Source organism: Callionymus lyra, chromosome 2 (assembly GCF_982586985.1).
Source record: "Callionymus lyra chromosome 2, fCalLyr1.hap1.1, whole genome shotgun sequence".
NCBI classification, from domain to species: Eukaryota; Metazoa; Chordata; class Actinopteri; order Syngnathiformes; family Callionymidae; genus Callionymus; species Callionymus lyra.
This window is the reverse complement of record NC_141819.1, coordinates 32,680,080-32,686,079: the sequence shown is the minus strand read 5'-3', so window position 1 is coordinate 32,686,079 and position 6,000 is coordinate 32,680,080. Positions and strand designations below refer to the sequence as shown.

The 6,000-nt window shown below is 42.9% G+C and overlaps 1 long non-coding RNA gene across 1 annotated transcript; it reads right to left on the bottom strand.

Moving 5' to 3' along the window:
* Positions 1–462: 462 nt before the first annotated feature.
* Positions 463–1,377, bottom strand: LOC148086603 (uncharacterized). Its single transcript, XR_015710541.1, has 4 exons — positions 1,199–1,377; positions 874–1,126; positions 602–774; positions 463–531 (listed from the first exon to the last, which is right to left on the bottom strand). It is a non-coding gene; the product is annotated as an uncharacterized LOC148086603 (long non-coding RNA).
* Between the last annotated feature and the right edge of the window lie 4,623 nt (positions 1,378–6,000).

Below are 6,000 nucleotides of genomic sequence, written 5' to 3'. Positions count from 1 at the left end.
GATGTGTGAGCCGTAATTTACCACACACTGGGAAGGCAACAAAGTGTATTCTTTAGCCATAAATACAGCAACATTGAAATAAAAAACCCTCTTTATATATGTTATCACCTGTACAACAATGCACAGTACACATTGTATTATTTATCATATGCTAATATTTTCATTCACCCATTCAGTTTCAGTTTCATTCACTTAATTTGTTACAGAGTTAAAAGCTGTTTGATTTACTCCAAATGCAATTTATTACCTTCGTTTTACATCACTTTGTTGCCAGGTTGTGGGTTATGTGCTAATAAAGCAGTTCAGTATGGTTGTGGTATGCAACAATATAAGATATAGCAACAAAGCTATTTTTTTTTATATATAAACAGTAGATACATGGGTACATGCCTGAAGAGTTCAAATGTAAGCTATAATCAGTTGTAAATACATATAAAAATAATTAACTTTTATTAACTTACCTGTCATTGCATGTGGGCTCAACATTAGGCCCACAGGCCTTGTACACTTTGTTTGCAGGACATTTGTGCTCTGTTGGAGAGAAATGTTTTGCGTGATTTAAGAATAACTTTTCGCCATTAGTGATAACCTTTTAACCTACCACATTGCCCATTTGTGTAATTTCGCCACTCAATACAAACACCTTCACGAGCGCACTCAGTCGCATATGCATCCAGGCTTTCACATGTGTTACCGCTGTTATCACAATTGTCTGTCACACACGATGTCTTATAAGGATCAGGAGGTACAATTGAACTGCAAGGCTCAAACACACTGCAAAGCAAAGAGGACAGTCAGAGAGTGAGGCAAAACACCATTTTTTGTTTCTTAATAAGGGCCAACTTTTAAGCTTAAATAAAGAGAATTTTTCACCTGCTGGTCAGAAGGTCACATATGGCCGGATTGCAAACAGTGGGTGTTGTTGTAGTGATGGGTGTGGTTGTAATGGATGGTTTTGTAAGAGTAGGTGGTATTGTAAGAGATGGTGTTGTTGTTGTATAAACAGGTGTTGTTGTAGGGACACAAGGTTCTCCTGGTACAGTCCACTCTCCTGAGGTGGTAGGACAATCTCCCACCTGACCGTTGGGAGAGCGGCAGTCGTTGGCCTGTGAGTTGTCACATGTTCCTGAAAGATGTTAAAATAAAATTAGTTCTTCTCACTTGGTTTCCTTTCCACTTGCCTGTCAGAGGAACTCACCACAAAGTCCCTCAGTTTTACCACTAAATATCTGATAGTTAAGTGAGGCAAGGATGAGAGTCGGCGAGTACAGAACTTCGGTCTTTATATCAGGTATCTCCACTTTAACGACCATATCAGAGCTTGTAATGCGCAATCCAGAATTACTGTAGGCAGGGTAGATTCTTTTCTGATTTAAATAAACCTAAATGAAGACAAAGATGAAATTGATCTTATTTTAAATTGTATAAGTCCATAAAAAATATAGTTAAAACTTACCTCATTAGTTATTTCCGAAAGTGAATTCTTACTGTGAGTTAAATATATTGAATGCGCTCCATATGTTATATTTAGGGACTGGGGACAGAAGCTTTGGTCTCCAGCTTGACAGTCTGCGTTGTTTATAATAAGACTAAGTTCATAATTATTCACAATTTCTTTGACTAGGTAGTAAGAGCACTGGCCCCTAAAATCATATTTAAATCCATCAAATGTCTTGTAGTGGTTTTTCGTCCAGGTACTACAGATACCTAAAAGAAAATAATATTTCTGTATTAGTATGTTGATAATATAATTTACAATAATCTGCTAGAAATTATTTTTATCAAGGTATGAATAAAAAAAATGTATGAAGGTACGTACATTGGCATTGATTTTCGTAGCAACAACCATCTTCAGTGACCGAGACAGGCTCACGTCCATTGGCACACACAATTGGCTTCGGTGTGGTACAAATAGTGTCAGTCTCTTCAACATTGCCTTCAACGCAAGTAGCTGTAGTGCAATTATCAGTCTTCCATGACTCGCCATTCTATTTGTGGAAAATGAAAAAAATAAGAAGAAGCAGGGTTTCTTGAATTACAATGAACTGGGTTTCATTAAAAGCAGATTTCAAAAGAGATGTAACTGAACAAACCTTTCGAGGTGGATTCACATGTGTACAGTCAAGAATGGTTGTATATGGTAAGGTGGTCAAAGTTGGGGAAACAGTGGATTTTGGTATAGTACTGATGAATAAGGTTGTGGAAGCTGAAACTGTTGTGCTCGGTGTAACACATTGACTGGATTGTGTGTCAATTTTACATGATGCATTGCAGAATGCAATATAACACCACCCCAAGCCATCCGTGACATTGTAAACAGTCTCTCCTGTAAAGATGGGGGAAAAAAGATGAGTTGGTTAAGCATTGAAAAGAATAAATGGGAAAAATGGTACTAAAAAATAAATTAATTACTCAAAAAAAGGAAAAATGAGCAGTGACTTACCAGGCTGATAAGAATTACCATTCGATTTGCAGGTGCAATTGGTCGGAATTTTTGCAGTTGTTGTAAGTGTTACAACAGAAATAAAAGCAGTTGTGCTCGTTGGGGGTGATTCTGTTGTGGAGGAAATCCGGGTTGTTGCTGTTGCCAAAGTTTGTGTAGTGAGTGGGGGGGACAGAGTAACAATAGAAGGTATTGAGGTAACAACTGTTGTGCTAGGTCCTTCTGTTGTTACAACAGGTACCCTCGTTGTTGAGGTAACAATAGGTGTGGTTACGTTGGAAACTGGACCAGTTGTAACAGTGGGGAGCTGAGTTGTTACAGCTGTGCCTATTGTAGGTGCTGGAGTTGCTGTTACTGAGGGGGTTGTTGTTTCTAATTCTGGAGTTGTCCTTGATACTTGAGTAGTACCAGTAACAATAGTTAGTGTTGAGGAAACAATTGTTGTGCTAGGTCCTTCTGTTGTGACAATGGGTACCCTCGTTGTTGAGGTAACAACAGGTGTGGTTGCTGTGGAAACTGGACCAGTTGTAACAGGGGGGAGCTGAGTTGTTACAGCTTTGCCTATTGTAGGTGCTGGAGTTGCTGTTACTGAAGGGGTGGTTGTGCCCACCTCTGGAGTTGTCCTTGGTACTTGAGTAGTTCCTGTAAAAATAGTTGGTGTTGAGGAAACAACTGTTGTGCTAGGTCCTTCTGTTGTGACAATGGGTACCCTCGTTGTTGAGGTAACAACAGGTGTGGTTGCTGTGGAAACTGGACCAGTTGTAACAGGGGGGAGCTGAGTTGTTACAGCTTTGCCTATTGTAGGTGCTGAAGTTGCTGTTACTGAAGGGGTTGTTGTGCCCACCTCTGGAGTTGTCCTTGGTACTTGAGTAGTTCCTGTAAAAATAGTTGGTGTTGAGGAAACAACTGTTGTGATAGGTCCTTCTGTGGTTATAATGGGTACCCTCGTTGTTGAGGTAACAACAGGTGTGGTTGCTGTGGAAACTGGACCAGTTGTAACAGGGAGAGGCTGAGTTGTTATTGCTGTGCCTATTGTAGGTGCTGGAGTTGCTGTTACTGAAGGGGTTGTTGTTCCAACCTCTGGAGTTGTCCTTGGTGCTTGAGTAGTTCCAGTAACAACTGTTGGTGTTGAGGAAACAACTGTTGTGCTAGGTCCTGCTGTGGTGACAACAGCTACCCTCGTTGTTGCGGTAACAACAGGTGTGGTTGCTGTGGAAACTGGACCAGTTGTAACAGGGGGGAGCTGAGTTGTCACAGCTGTGCCTATTGTAGCTGCTGGAGTTGCTGTTACTGAAGGGGTTGTTGTGCCAACCTCTGGAGTTGTCCTTGGTACTTGAGTAGTTCCAGTAACAACTCTTGGTGTTGAGGAAACAACTGTTGTGCTAGGTCCTTCTGTTGTGACAATGGGTACCCTCGTTGTTGAGGTAACAACAGGTGTGGTTGCTGTGGAAACTTGACCAGTTGTAACAGGGGGGAGCTGAGTTGTCACAGCTGTGCCTATTGTAGGGGCTGGAGTTGCTGTTACTGAAGGGGTTGTTGTTCCAACCTTTAGAGTTGTCCTTGGTACTTGAGTAGTTCCTGTAACAATACTTGCTGTTGAGGAAACAATTGTCGTGCTAGGTCCTTCTGTTGTGACAATAGGTACCCTAGTTGTTGAAATAACAACAGGTGTGGTTGCTGTGGAAACTGGACCAGTTGTAACAGGGGGGAGCTGAGTTGTTACAGCTGTTCCTATTGTAGGGGCTGGAGTTGCTGTTACTGAAGGGGTTGTTGTTCCAACCTCTAGAGTTGTCCTTGGTACTTGAGTAGTTCCTGTAACAATAGTTGGTGTTGAGGAAACAACTGTTGTGCTAGGTCCTTCTGTTGTGACAATGGGTACCCTCGTTGTTGAGGTAACAACAGGTGTGGTTGCTGTGGAAACTTGACCAGTTGGAACAGGGGGGAGCTGAGTTGTCACAGCTGTGCCTATTGTAGGGGCTGGAGTTGCTGTTACTGAAGGGGTTGTTGTTCCAACCTCTAGAGTTGTCCTTGGTACTTGAGTAGTTCCTGTAACAATACTTGCTGTTGAGGAAACAATTGTCGTGCTAGGTCCTTCTGTTGTGACAATAGGTACCCTAGTTGTTGAAATAACAACAGGTGTGGTTGCTGTGGAAACTGGACCAGTTGTAACAGGGGGGAGCTGAGTTGTTACAGCTGTTCCTATTGTAGGGGCTGGAGTTGCTGTTACTGAAGGGGTTGTTGTTCCAACCTCTAGAGTTGTCCTTGGTACTTGAGTAGTTCCTGTAACAATAGTTGGTGTTGAGGAAACAACTGTTGTGCTAGTTCCTTCTGTTGTGACAATGGGTACCCTCGTTGTTGAGGTAACAACAGGTGTGGTTGCTGTGGAAACTGGACCAGTTGTAACAGGGGGGAGCTGAGTTGTTATTGCTGTGACTAGTGTAGGTGCTGGAGTTGCTGTTACTGAAGGGGTTGTTGTTCCAACCTCTGGAGTTGTCCTTGGTACTTGAGTAGTTCCTGTAACAATAGTTGGTGTTGAGGAAACAATTGTCGTGCTAGGTCCTTCTGTTGTGACAATAGGTACCCTCGTTGTTGAGATAACAACAGGTGTGGTTGCTGTGGAAACTGGACCAGTTGTAACAGGGGGGAGCTGAGTTGTTACAGCTGTTCCTATTGTAGGGGCTGGAGTTGCTGTAACTGAAGGGGTTGTTGTTCCAGCCTCTGGAGTTGTCCTTGGTACTTGAGTAGTTCCTGTAACAAAACTTGCTGTTGAGGAAACAATTGTCGTGCTAGGTCCTTCTGTTGTGACAATTGGTACCCTAGTTGTTGAAATAACAACAGGTGTGGTTGCTGTGGAAACTGGACCAGTTGTAACAGGGGGGAGCTGAGTTGTTATTGCTGTACCTATTGTAGATGCTGGAGTTTCTGTTACTGAAGGGGTTGTTGTTCCAACCTCTGGAGTTGTCCTTGGTACTTGAGTAGTTCCTGTAACAATAGTTGGTGTTGAGGAAACAATTGTCGTGCTAGGTCCTTCGGTTGTGACAATAGGTACCCTCGTTGTTGAGATAACAACAGGTGTGGTTGCTGTGGAAACTGGACCAGTTGTAACAGGGGGGAGCTGAGTTGTTACAGCTGTTCCTATTGTAGGGGCTGGAGTTGCTGTAACTGAAGGGGTTGTTGTTCCAGCCTCTGGAGTTGTCCTTGGTACTTGAGTAGTTCCTGTAACAATACTTGCTGTTGAGGAAACAATTGTCGTGCTAGGTCCTTCTGTGGTGACAATGGGTACCCTCGTTGTTGAGGTAACAACAGGTGTGGTTGCTGTGGAAACTGGACCAGTTGTAACAGGAGGGAGCTGAGTTGTCACAGCTGTGCCTATTGTAGGTGATGGAGTTGCTGTTACTGAAGGGGTTGTTGTGCCTACCTCTGGCGTAGTCTTTGGTACTTGTGAAGTTCCAGTAACAACTGTTGGTGTTGAGGAAACAATTGTCGTGCTAGGTCCTTCGGTTGTGACAATGGGGACCCTCGTTGTTGAGATAACAACAGGTGTGGTTGCTGTGGAA